At 42.6% G+C, this 14,499-nt stretch overlaps 1 protein-coding gene across 1 annotated transcript in view; it reads right to left on the bottom strand.

The window, feature by feature from the left end:
- Positions 1-5,918, bottom strand: part of mul1a (mitochondrial E3 ubiquitin protein ligase 1a) — a 34,657-nt gene extending 28,739 nt beyond the window's left edge. The window contains exon 1 of the mRNA XM_060906039.1: positions 5,879-5,918. The gene's annotated coding sequence lies outside the window, so the exon portion shown is untranslated. The remainder of the gene's footprint in view (positions 1-5,878) is intronic.
- Positions 5,919-14,499: the final 8,581 nt, after the last annotated feature.

The raw sequence follows: 14,499 nt of genomic DNA, 5'->3' as shown, positions 1-14,499 counted from the left end.
GTGCCTTCGCAGCTTTGCTGCTTGGCCCCCAATTAGAACACTGGAGTGATAGTTGCTGGAAATGGGCCTCTATACACCTATGTAGATATTGCACCAAAAACCAGACATTTGCAGCTAGAATAGTCATTTAGCACATTAGCAATGTATAGAGTGTATTTCTGATTAGTTTAAAGTGATCTTCATTGCAAAGAACAGTGCTTTTCTTTCAAAAATAAGGAAATTTCAAAGTGACCCCAAACTTTTGAATGGTAGTGTATGTGACCAATAAATGCTAAGACGTGAGAATGAAGGGAAAATGGCAAATAACATGAGAAAATAATCCTGTTTCAAGAACTGTCCTAAATAGAAAAGAAGTATTGTACAGCCTTTGTGTTGGCATAATAATAATAATAATAATAATAATAATAATAATAGATAGATAGATCTAAGACAGACAGACAGACAGATAGATAGAGAGAGAGAGAGAGAGAGAGAGAGAGAGAGAGAGAGAGAGAGAGAGAGAGAGCTAAAAAATTATCAGAGACCGGACTGAAAAAAGAAAAAAAAACAATAACAGTGAAGGGGAGCGCTATAAAGATATGTAAGGAATGTGGGTAAAGTGGAGAAAATAAGAGGGGACAATGAAAGGAAAAAAAAGCCAGGAGATACTTTTCCTGGGGCAAATTTGATCTGATACGACGGTTTAATACATAAACCAAATACATGCGATATGAGTGCTAAGATGGCGGCCAGATGGCTTCACTCGTCTCTACAGCGGGGAATAGGCCATGAGCTCTCCAGATTTTATACAGAGCTCAGTGCCCCTGTATTACTGACACTGTCCAATGTGCTCGGGGATGGTAGGGGCTCTGAGTGTGCCTTCCCTGTGCTTGTTTCGGTTTAGACTGCACCACTGTTTGATTCACACAGAGATAATTACACCACCGCACCAGGCCCTCTGGGGTTGAGAGCTTCACCGGCAAAGCTCAGCAAGTTTAGAATGAGCAAATCTTGTATTTAGATTAATAACTTTGGAAATTTTTATCATACAAGCATGATAAAAATATTGACAGAAGCATTATACTTTCCTTTGTGCCCACTGCCAAATAATATTATATTTTTTAAATTACCTAAATTAGATGAAACATAAAACTTGCCACCTTACTCAGTCACACCCGAGTCGCTGAGCGCCCATTTACGCATTCATAAAAGACTATTCACAGGATAACAGCAGATAATCACTTTCATTCTTTCAGTTTTGTCTGGTTTCTCTTTCACGGTGAGAACACCCACCATAAACAGGATAAAATATGTCAGCCATAGTTTAGGCTACCTGTTTGGAGGTAAAACTTGTTGCGAGATGACATGCGGATTTGCGAGATGGCACTTCGGATGATTCAGGACAGCGATTCAATTTCAGGATAGCTATTCAATTCATGATTCAATTCATGATTCAGAACAGCGATTCAATTTAAGGACACCGATCCAATTCATGATTCAGGACAGCAATTTAATTTCAGCGGTTCATCGGATCTTGAGAACTGTGACACTGATGATGAATGGTGTCATTTTGAACTTTGACTCGATCTGGCCGAAGATCAACTCAAATAAGTGTAAATATTTCTTCTATTTCTTATGAGCATAGTGGTTCATATGCGTGCGCTGTAGTGCATATACAGGGAAACGACTGAGCAATTTTTCTGGAGTTAAACATATTTTCCTCAAAAATAGTTAATTTTGCTCTATTTTGAGTTTAGAGAGTAAAATTTGGAGTTGGAGTGGGAGCAAAATTACAGAGTAATTGTGTAACAGATTAACAAAGTTGGTAGTAGCTCTGAACTGAATAAAATAGTACAAGAGTTAATTTCAAGACACACTGAATAAAGTAAAACTTAAAAAAAAAAACAAATAAATGAAGATGTTGTAAAAAGCAGTTTTAGAACCGTGTTGGAATGTGTGAAAAAACATGACCTTACTCATTGTGGTGAACTGTTTGTCCACTTGACCTGATGGGATTAAGAGTTGGCAAGGGGAGGGGTTTTCACTCTTCTCATTGAATGGAATTTTTTACTCTTCTCATTGAATACCCCTCCCACTGCCAACCCTTTATCCCAAAACAACAGGACATAAATTTTTTGATGGCCACTTAATTGTCCAACTCAATGGAGCAGATTTAAGTTTTTGGGCTTGATACCTAAGACTGAATAGAATCACATCAAGTGTCCAAAACAGTTTGTCACAGCGGGTAAGGTAGTGTTCTTTCACACATTCCAACACAGCTCTAAAATTGCTTTTGACAATATCTTCATTTATCTGTTTTTTTTTAAGTACAATCATAACATACATACTACATAGACATTATTGTAGCTGAGCTTGTGCTGAATACAAAAAAAGTCATATGACTGAAAATACTACTTAGATTTGTTGAAACTGACAACAAAATCAGAGCATGCCAAAATCATTAGTGCCAGAAAATACCCTGAGGGTTAAGATGCATTGCGATTGGTCAAAAGCTTGGCGCTCATTTGGTCATTACATGTCGTCGATTTTTACTGGTCACAAGCATGTGCTCATTGTTTACACTCTGGCTTTTCTAGAAAGGGATTTCTAAAAAAAATATATCACTTATGATAATGATAAACATGACAAATACATTTGTCACTGTGATGACTGCTAGTAATTTTCTCTTTGTCACTGATGGATTATGTTTGTCAATGACAAATGTGACAAGTGCCAGCAGGAACCCTGGACATTGCTGATATTCAATACAACAGCACCCATGTTTCTCATCTCATCTCATTATCTCTAGCCGCTTTATCCTGTTCTACAGGGTCGGAGGCAAGCTGGAGCCTATACCAGCTGACTACGGGCGAAAGGCGGGGTACACCCTGGACAAGTCGCCAGGTCATCACAGGGCTGACACATAGACACAAACAACCATTCACACTCACATTCACACCTACGGTCAATTTAGAGTCACCAGTTAACCTAACCTGCATGTCTTTGGACTGTGGGGGAAACCGGAGCACCCGGAGGAAACCCACGCGGACACGAGGAGAACATGCAAACTCCGCACAGAAAGGCCCTCGCTGGCCACGGGGCTCGAACCCGGACCCTCTTGCTGTGAGGCGACAGCGCTAACCACTACACCACCGTGCCGCCCACACCCATGTTTGTGTGATATTATTTAAAGACAAATGTTCTATAAACAATAAACTGATGTCAAGTGACATTTCAGACACAATATGACCCAATATTGTTTATTTTTCTCCCTCGATGAAAATACAGTGGTGCTTGAAAGTTTGTGAACCATTTAGAATTTTCTATATTTCTTCATAAATATGACCTAAAACAATATCAGATTTTCACACAAGTCCTAAAAGTAGATAAAGAGAACCCAATTAAACAAATCAGACAAAAATATTATACTTGGCCATTTATTTATTGAGGAAAATGAGCCAATATTACATATCTGTGAGTGGCAAAAGTATGTGAACCTTTGCTTTCAGTATCTGGTGTGACCCCCTTGTGCAGCAATAACTGCAACTAAACATTTCCGGTAACTGTTGATCAGTCCTGCACACCGGCTTGGAGGAATTTTAGCTCATTCCTCCGTACAGAACAGCTTCAACTCTGGGATGTTGGTAGGTTTCCTCACATGAACTGCTCGCTTCAGGTCCTTCCACAACATTTCAACTGGATGAGGGTCAGGACTTTGACTTGGCCATTCCAAAACATTAACTTTATTACTCTTTAACCATTCTTTGGTAGAACGACTTGTGTGCTTAGGGTTGTTGTCTTCCTGCATGACCCACCTTCTCTTGAGATTCAATTCATGGCTAGGGGTCCTGACATTTTCCTTTAGAATTCACTGATATAATTCAGAATTCATTGTTCCATCAATGATGGCAAGCCATCCTGGCCCAGATGCAGCAAAACAGGCCCAAACCATGACACTACCACCACCATGTTTCACAGATGGGATAAGGTTCTTATGCTGGAATGCAGTGTTTTCCTTTCTCCAAACATAACGCTTCTCATTTCAACCAAAAAGTTCTATTTTGGTCTCATCCGTCCACAAAACATTTTTCCAATAGCCTTCTGGCTTGTCCACGTGATCTTTAGCAAACTGCAAATGAGCAGCAATGTTCTTTTTGGAGAGCAGTGGCTTTCTCCTTGCAACCCTGCCATACACACCATTGTTGTTCAGTGTTCTCCTGATGGTGGACTCATGAACATGAACATTATCCAATGTGAGCAAGTCCTTCAGTTGCTTAGAAGTTACCCTGGGGTCCTTTGTGACCTCGCCGACTATTACACGCCTTGCTCTTGGAATGATCTTTGTTGGTGGACCAGTAGTGGGGAGGGTAACAGTGGTCTTGAATTTCCTCCATTTGTACACAATCTGTCTGACTGTGGATTGGTGGAGTCCAAACTCTTTAGAGATGATTTTGTAACCTTTTCCAGCCTGATGAGCATCAGCAGCGCTTTTCCTGAGGTCCTTAGAAATCTCCTTTGTTACACTTCCACAAACATGTGTTGTGAAGATCAGACTTTGATAGATCCCTGCTCTTTAAATAAAACAGGGTGCCCACTCACACCTGATTGTCATCCCATTGATTGATTCTAATTTCACCTTCAAATTAACTGCTAATCCTAGAGGTTCACACACTTTTGACACTCCCAGATATGTAATATTGGATCATTTTCCTCAATAAATAAACGACCAACTATAATATTTTTGGGGCGGCACGGTGGTGTAGTGGTTAGCGCTGTTGCCTCACAGCAAGAAGGTCCGGGTTCGAGCCCCGTGGCCGGCGAGGGCCTTTCTGTGCGGAGATTACATGTTCTCCCCGTGTCCGCGTGGGTTTCCTCCGGGTGCTCCAGTTTCCCCCACAGTCCAAAGACATGCAGGTTAGGTTAACTGGTGACTCTAAATTGACCGTAGGTGTGAATGTGAGTGTGAATGGTTGTCTGTGTCTATGTGTCAGCCCTGTGATGACCTGGCGACTTGTCCAGGGTGTACCCCGCCTTTCGCCTGTAGTCAGCTGGGATAGGCTCCAGCTTACCTGCGACCCTGTAGAACAGGATAAAGCAGCTACAGATAATGAGATGAGATAATAGTTTTGTCTCATTTGTTTAACTGGGTTCTCTTTATCTACTTTTTGGACTTGTGTGAAAATCTGACGATGTTTTAGGTCATATTTATGCAGAAATATAGAAAATTCTAAAGGGTTCACAAACTTTCAAGCACCACTGTAGCTCCCAAAGAAGCAACAGCTGGACATAGTGTTGTGTTGCCTTAGTAAATGTAGTAACAGTTTCAATGTCATGAATTTTTCATTTTATGTAGTGAAATGCACACTGAAATATCCCAGTGGCTGTTAAACTATGCATCAGCACTCTTGGAATACTGTTTTCCCAATCAAATTAGTGGACTACAACTAACTGTCATATTTCAAAATATTACTTTGTGATCACTATCTTTATTACATAATGTGTAGAAATGTCAAACCAAGTAGTGACGCAGGTGTTGTTTGAACACTGGAGTTGCACTTTAACTGGAGGTCATGTCAAAGAATGATCAGTTATTTGGGTGTGTACACAATCAATATTTTAGAAAAATAATAATATTATTAAAAGTATAGATTCCAAATGACTCACTTTCCCTAGATCAGTATACTACATGCGGTATGGACTCTTCCCCTATTCAATTTCCAGACAGGAAGCTATTTAAACAGCAGGTTGGCTTTCAGCTAACTGGGTGACTTCGATTTTAACTTCAAGCACAATTTGAGAGTAAAATACACACAATAACAACAGATCCAGGGGTTAATTCCACATAACACAAAATACTGCATCCATATTAACGTAACTTCAATAATAGCAACGTATTTACCCACAAACCAGTCAGAAGTCACGTCATCCCCGGAAGTTGAACGTTAGTTTTAACACGTGATCTAAAGCGTTTCCCCCACTGAGCTCTGGGTAAAATCTGGAGAGCTCACAGGCTCGTGAAGCCATCTGGCCGCCATCTTACCACTCCCACCGCGGAGTAGCCCTGTCATTTAGACTACTGGAAGCTACACAAAATTAGACGAGTTATTTATGTAGTTGGTGAGAAAAATTAAAAGAAAAATACCTACATGTGCAGCAGTGAACTGTACAAATCGCCAGGTCAAAGGTTGTGGATGGACATTTCACCTGTGAATAGGCCTATATCAATTTTATATAGTGCATCTCAAAAAATTAGAATACCATGAAAAAGTTCCTTTTTTTCATAATTTAATTCAAAAAGGTAAACTTTCATATATTCTATATTCATTACATGTAAAGTGAAATATTTAAAGCCTTTTTTGTTTTAATTTTGATGATTATGGCTTATAGCTCATGAAAATCAGAAATCCAGTATCTCAAATTATTAGAATATTCCCTAAGATCAATCAAAAAAGGATTTACAATAGCCAAATTCACGCGATGGGAGTGGTAATATGGCGGCCAGATGGCTTCACTCGTCTCTCCAGCGGGGAATAGGCCATGAGCGCTCCAGATTTTGTATCGAGCTCAGTGGTTTCCCCTACTGATCTCTACGTAAAATATCTGGATGGCTCATTGGCTCGTCAGATTGAAGCCATCTGGCCGCCATATTACCACGCACATCGGATCGGTCCGGTCATGTCTCTGCCTAGGAAGCTACACAAAACTGGACATGTTATTCATCTAATTGCTGAGGAATGAATGAACGAACAAACAAACCAACCAACCGACCCACCCCACACAAACTGGACATGTTATTTATACACACGTGTATGTGTGCACAGACTCGCAGCTTGTGAACAGGCAAGGCAGGCAACTGCTTGGGGCCCCCTGGCCCAGGGGCCCCCCGAGAGTATTTATTTTGTTTTTTATTGTTTTTATTGTTCTTTACCATTGTATTTTCACATTTGGAACTTAAAAAACTTTGGTTTCATACATTTTTCGTTGGTGTCAGATTATTTATAACATATTGGTGATGAACACTGGTCAGAAGGGCCCCCTGGAAATTTTTGCTTGGGGCCACAACAGACTCTAGAATCATCTCTGTGTATGCATTTGTGTGCGTGTGTGAATGGTTGATTTTTGTGGGGTGTTGCACAGTTTTCAATACATTTTATCATCATGGATACATTCAGGAAGATTACTGCATATTTTATTCTTATTATTATTATTATTTCAACCAAATAGAAAATACATAGACAATAATGCACAACAGAGAAGAAAACAAAGTGTACATTACAACATGACAGAACAATTCTGGTTGACACAGAGATGGAGACAGCATGTGGGTCAGGGTCCACAAAAGTAAAGTCAATTCCTGTTGCACGGAGGCATGTAAACCCTCATATACTCTTCCAGATCAGCAAGAAAAAAAATAAAGTCTATTGCACAGAATGAAAAATGAAATTAAACTAATCATGCAAATAATATGGTGGTGTAGTGGTTAGCACTGTTGCCTCACAGCAAGAAGGTCCTAGGTTCGATCCCAGCAGCTGACGAGGGCCTTTTTGTGTGGAGTTTGCATGCTGTCCCTGTGTCTGTGTGGGTTTCCTCCGGGTGCTTCGGTTTCCCCCAAAGACATGCAGGTTAGATTAATCGGTGGCTCTAGATTGACCGTAGGTGTGAATGGTTGTTGGTGTCTATGTGTGATGACCTGGCGACATGTCCAGGGTGTACCCCGCCTCTCGCCCATAGTCAGCTGGGATAGGCTCCAGCTTGCCTGCGACCCTATAGAACAGGATAAAGTGGCTACAGATAATGGATGGATGGAAGTAAAAGAGCCATTCAAAAAAAATATCAGAAACTGAACTGAAAAAGGGAAGAAACAATAACAATGAAGAGGATCGTTATAAGGATATGTAAGGAATGTGGGTAAAGTGGAGAAAATAAGAGGAGGTAATGAAAGGGAAAAAAGTCAGGAAATTTTTTGGGGCAAATTTGATTGGATACGAAGCTTTAATACACCAAATACACATGATGTGCGTGGCAATATGGCGTCCAGATGGCTTCACTCATCTGTACAGCGGGGAATGGGCTATGAGCCATCCAGATTTTTGACGTAGAGATCAGTGGTCTCCTCCCCAACACAGACACGACAAATCCCGCGAGAGCTTGGCTGGAGAGTCAATGCGCCCGCCATATTGGAAAGGGTCAGATTCGTCTGATAGGCCAATGTAATTCACTTTTGTTCTACGTCATGCATTTCTGTATATGGCACATGCACGTTACCTTTTTAACAAGGAATAAAACAGATTACACAAAGGGGTAAAACATCCATTATAAACCAGTTAGTCCTGATTAGGGCTGGGCGATAATTATGTCATTATGAAATTACACTTTATTTTATGAAGTTTTTTTTATTTGTTAGAATGGACTTTGGAAATTGTAGACGTGTAAAACAATAACACAATCATCTAAAGCCCACCGCACACCTTCCCGATTCGCTTACGATTTTGTCGGGCCAATTAAATCACTTGCGAATCGTAAATGTGTGTGGGGGCACCTCGTAGCCGATTTCATCGGTTCTCGGTTGCTCGGTTCAGATCAAACTGGTCTTGATATTTTCAGACGCGATCTCCTCGTACGCAACACAGTCGGTAGTGTGTACGTTGTTACTACAATCTCATCTGTTACGATAATTTTAAACAGCCAATTGGAGTGCCAGGATTGATCACACGTGGACTGCGGACCGGGAAGCACAACTTGTGTCACTTTGGGAAGCGTCCACCTGTCTTTATGACATTAGTTCATCTGATTACAGCAAATGGGAAAAGAGGAACAAGGCTATGGCTGTAATCGTGTCAGCTTTGAAAATGCCTGGTAAAGTATTATAGCATTGTCAGTGGTACAGAGATCGCTTGTCCGGAATCCCGGAACAAGTTGAATTTTAAGAACGACTGAACAAATTAGAATCAATTCTTATTACTGATTTGTCTAGTTGGGATTATTATCCCTTTTTGATTCTAATATTCAAAATTTAATACTTCTCTATGCATGTATGTATATATATTATATATATTTTTTGTACTATCACGTGATATCTTGAACACGTGACCATCTATTCAGGCTGAATGTGTATGATGTCTCGCAAATGTGTGCGGGGAATTTTGAACCGATCAAATCGGGCCCGTATACTCGTAACCTATCGCCCGACACACGAAGCCCCGATGAAGTCGGGAAGGTGTGCGCTGGGCTTAAAGCGAATAGTGCAAACAATGGTTCATTGAAAAAAAAAGGACAGTTAAAGAAAAGTTTAAAAACAACAACATTGTTTGCACTATTTGCTGTAGATGGAGCTGTTACTTTTTTTGCACAACTTAACGAATCCTTCATTCTCGACATGAGAAGAACTGAGAAGTCAACATGGAGCTTCCTCCCTGTTTACAGAGTGATGTCAAATCAACATGGCCACACACAGCATCAGAAATCTCATCTCATCTCATTATCTCTAGCCGCTTTATCCTGTTCTACAGGGTCACAGGCAAGCTGGAGCCTATCCCAGCTGACTACGGGAGAAAGGTGGGGTACACCCTGGACAAGTCGCCAGGTCATCACAGGGCTGACACATAGACACAGACAACCATTCACACTCACATTCACACCTACGGTCAATTTAGAGTCACCAGTTAACCTAACCTGCATGTCTTTGGACTGTGGGGAAAACCGGAGTACCCGGAGGAAACCCACGCGGACATGGGGAGAACATGCAAACTCCGCACAGAAAGGCCCTCGCCGGCCACGGGGCTCGAACCCGGACCTTCTTGCTGTGAGGCGACAGCGCTAACCACTACACCACCATGCCGCCAGCATCAGAAATAAACTGAGAAAATGTATTATCTTTTAATTAATTATATTGTATATATACAGTTAGGTCCATAAATATTTGGACAGAGGCAACCTTTTTCTAATTTTGGTTCTGTACATTACCACAATGAATTTTGAACAAAACAATTCAGATGCAGTTGAAGTTCAGACTTTCAGCTTTAATTCAATGGGTTGAACAAAATGATTGCATAAAAATGTGAGGAACTAAAGCATTTTTAAAACACAATCCCTTCATTTCAGGGGCTCAAAAGTAATTGGACAAATTAAATAATTGTAAATAAAATGTTCATTTCTAATACTTGGTTGAAAACCCTTTGTTGGCAATGACTGCCTGAAGTCTTGAACTCATGGACATCACCAGACGCTGTGTTTCCTCCTTTTTAATGCTCTGCCAGGCCTTTACTGCAGCGGTTTTCAGTTGCTGTTTGTTTGTGGGCCTTTCTGTCTGAAGTTTAGTCTTTAACAAGTGAAATGCATGCTCAATTGGGTCGAGATCAGGTGACTGACTTGGCCACTCAAGAATATTCCACTTCTTTGCTTTAATAAACTTTGTCCATCTGTATTATGAAACGCTGACCAATCAGTTTGGCTGGATTTGAGCACACAGTATGTCTCTGAATACCTCAGAATTCATCCGGCTGCTTCTGTCCTGTGTCACATCATCAATAAACACTAGTGACCCAGTGCCACTGGCAGCCATGCATGCCCAAGCCATCACACTGCCTCTGCTGTGTTTTACAGATGATGTGGTATGCTTTGGATCATGAGCTGTACCACGCCTTCGCCATACTTTTTTCTTTCCATCATTCTGGTAGAGGTTGATCTTGGTTTCATCTGTCCAAAGAATGTTCTTCCAGAACTGTGCTGGCTTTTTTTGATGTTTTTTAGCAAAGTCCAATCTAGCCTTTTTATTCTTGAGGCTTATGAGTGGTTTGCACCGTGCCGTGAACCCTCTGTATTTACTTTCATGCAGTCTTCTCTTTATGGTAGATTTGGATATTGATACGCCTACCTCCTGGAGAGTGTATCTTGGTTGGCTGTTGTGAAGGGGTTTCTCTTCACCATGGAAATTATTCTGCGATCATCCACTACTGTTGTCTTCTGTGAGTGTCCAGGTCTTTTTGCATTGATGAGTTCACCATGGCTTTCTTTCTTTCTCAGGATGTACCAAACTGTAGATTTTGCCATTCCTAATATTGTAGCAATTTCTTGGATGGGTTTTTTCTGTTTTCGCAGCTTAAGGATGGCTTGTTTCGCCTGCATGGAGAGCTCCTTTGACCGCATGTTTTCTTCACAGCAAAATCTTCCAAATGCAAGCACCACACCTCAAATCAACTCCAGGCCTTTTATCTGCTTAATTGAGAATGACATAACGAAGGAATTGCCCACACCTGCCCATGAAATAGCCTTTGAGTCAATTGTCCAATTACTTTTGGTCCCTTTAAAAACAGGGTGGCACATGTCAAGGAGCTGAAACTCCTAAACCAGGGGTGTCAAACCTGATCCATAAAGGGCCTTGTGGCTGCAGGTTTTCATTCCAGCCATGCAGCAGCACACCTGACTTGGCTCATTCAATCAACTGAACTGTCTTCACACAGTCAAATACTTGCAGCCACACCCACCCTTGATTAAAGGGTGGGTGTGTCAGTTGATTGAATAAGCCAAATCAGGGTGCTGCTGCATGGCTGGAATGAAAACCTGCAGCCACACGGCCCTTTATGGATCAGGTTTGACACCCCTGCTGTACATAGAAAGCCCAGCTGATGTTGGGTGAGAAGTGGGGTTCACCCTGGACAGGTCTAACAAAGGGAGACACCATTAAGAAGACATATTTAGACATATTTCCTAAATTTTGAGCTTAGAATTGTCTTATTTTTTGAGCAGTGTATATGAATATATACATCATGGTTAATACACACATTTACTTACCCAACTTCACATGTATTATCATTCATTCATTCATTATCTCTAGCCGCTTTATCCTTCTACAGGGTCGCAGGCAAGCTGGAGCCTATCCCAGCTGACTACGGGCGAAAGGCGGGGTACACCCTGGACAAGTCTCCAGGTCATCGCAGGGCTGATACATCGAGACAAACAACCATTCACACCTACGGTCAATTTAGACCCACCAGTTAGCCTAACCCGCATGTCTTTGGACTGTGGGGGAAACCAGAGCACCCAGAGGAAACCCACGCAGACACGGGGAGAACATGCAAACTCCACACAGAAAGGCCCCCATCGGCTGCTGGGCTCGAACCCAGAACCTTCTTGCTGTGAGGCGACAATGCTAACCACTACACCACCGTGCCACCCCTTTCTTCAGAAATATTCTTTTGCAAAGGCAGTTCTCAACCCATGAGTGGAGGTACTCAGATGAGGAGGAGGAGGCATAATTCTAATTAGCTCCTCTTGTGACATAGGAAGGGGAACCAAATACTGTAAGAATGGCTTGTTGAACCACATGTTTTCTGAAATATGAGCCCAAAAGAAACTATCCATCCATCATCTGTAGCCGCTTATCCTGTCACAGGCAAGCTGGAGCCTATCCCAGCTGACTATGGGCGAGAGACGGGGTACACCCTGGACAAGTCACCAGGTCATCGCAGGGCTGACACATAGAAACAAACAACCATTCACACCTATGGTCAATTTAGAGCCACCAATTAGCCTAACCTGCATGTCTTTGGCTCTACGAGGACGTAGAGATGTTGGCAAAACAATCAGTGAAATCGCAAACAATTCATCTGTAAATTCCACTATGTAAAGGTGAGGCTAAAACCATCATTAAAAGTCAAACACAAAAAGTATGGCAGGAGTACTGGGTCACCATTGATACAGGAAGACATCTCTACAATATACAAAAGCATGTGGGAGAAAAGTGGGAAGAAACAGAAAAGAGGAAACCAGCATCACCCATCTAAGAATAGGCCATACAGCACTCAACAAGACACTTCATATAATAGGAAAACATCTGACTGGGTTATGGAGACATTGCAATCAGCCAGAATCAGTGCAGCATGTAGTAATGGAGTGTGACTTCTATAAGGAAGAGAGAAAGAAGAAGAAGAAACCTTTATTTGTCACATGCACACTTCAAGCACAGTGAAATTCATCCTCTGTATTTAACCCATCTGAAGCAGTGAACACACATGCACACACACCCAGAGCAGTGGGCAGCCACACTACAGCGCCCGGGGAGCAGTCAGGGGTTAGGACCTTGCTCAAGGGCACTTCAGCCCAAGGCCACCCCATGTTAACCTAACCTGCATGTCTTTGGACTGTGGGGGAAACCAGAGCACCCGGAAGAAACCCACGCAGACACGGGGAGAACATGCAAACTCCACACAGAAAGGCCCTCGCCGGCCACTGGGCTCGAACCCAGAACCTTCTTGCTTTGAGGTGACAGTGCTAACCACTACACCACCGTGCCGCCCAGAAACTAAGAGAAGGAAACTAAGTGAAACACTTAAAGAAATAAAGCTTAATTTCACACTAGAGAACATCTTAGGCAAGGCATTTGGACATATACGGCAGCATGGTGGTGTAGTGGTTAGCACTGTTGCCTCACAGCAAGAAGGTCCTGGGTTTGAGCCCAGTGGTTGGCGAGGGCCTTTCTGTGTGGAGTTTGCATGGTGTCTGCGTGGGTTTGCTCCGGTTTCTCCCAAAGACATGCAGGTTAGGAGCCCTGTGATGACCTGGCGACTTGTCCAGGGTGTACCCCGCCTCTCGCCCATAGTCAGCTGGGATAGGCTCCAGCTTGCCTGCGACCCTGTAGGACGGGATAATGGATAGATGGATGGATGGTGTCACAGAGAAAATTTAGTTTTTTTTATGCCTCCGCCACTGTAAGGTCTGTCCGTGCGTCTGTCCGTCCGTCCCGCAACCTTGTGAACGCGATATCTCAAAGGCTAATGAAAGGAATTTCACCAAACTTTCACCATTTGTGCGCTTTGGGACAAACATGAACTGATTAGATTTTGAGATCAAAAGGTCTAAGGTCAAGGTCACTGTGAGGTCAAATGCCTGTCTGAAAACCTTGTGAACACAATATCTCCAAGGCTCATCTCGTCTCATTATCTCTAGCCGCTTTATCCTGTTCTACAGGGACGCAGGCAAGCTGGTGCCTATCCCAGCTGACTGCGGGCGAAAGGCGGGGTACACCCTGGACAAGTCGCCAGGTCATCACAGGGCTGACACATAGACACAGACAACCATTCACACTCACATTCACACCTACGGTCAATTTAGAGTCACCAGTTAACCTAACCTGCATGTCTTTGGACTGTGGGGGAAACCGGAGCACCCGGAGGAAACCCACGCGGACACGGGGAGAACATGCAAACTCCGCACAGAAAGGCCCTCGCCGGCCACGGGGCTCGAACCCGGACCTTCTTGCTGTGAGGCGACAGCGCTAACCACTATGCTGCCTCTCCAAGGCTAATACAAGTAATTTCACCAGGTCAAGATTACTGTGAAGTCAAATGTCCATCCCCAACTTAATAAGGCGTGTAGTCTACCGGGCGGAAGCAGTTCTATCTAGTTTCCCCTGCCAAGCTTTTGTTCCACACTCCAATCCAGTAGGTGGCGGTAATGCACCTTTAAGCTGGCATGCCAAGCGCCATTACACCTAAAGGAAGAAGAAGTAATACGGGTGGGAAA

Source organism: Neoarius graeffei, chromosome 23, assembly GCF_027579695.1.
Source record: "Neoarius graeffei isolate fNeoGra1 chromosome 23, fNeoGra1.pri, whole genome shotgun sequence".
Classification (NCBI taxonomy): domain Eukaryota; kingdom Metazoa; phylum Chordata; class Actinopteri; order Siluriformes; family Ariidae; genus Neoarius; species Neoarius graeffei.
This window is presented reverse-complemented; position numbering and strand designations above follow the sequence as displayed.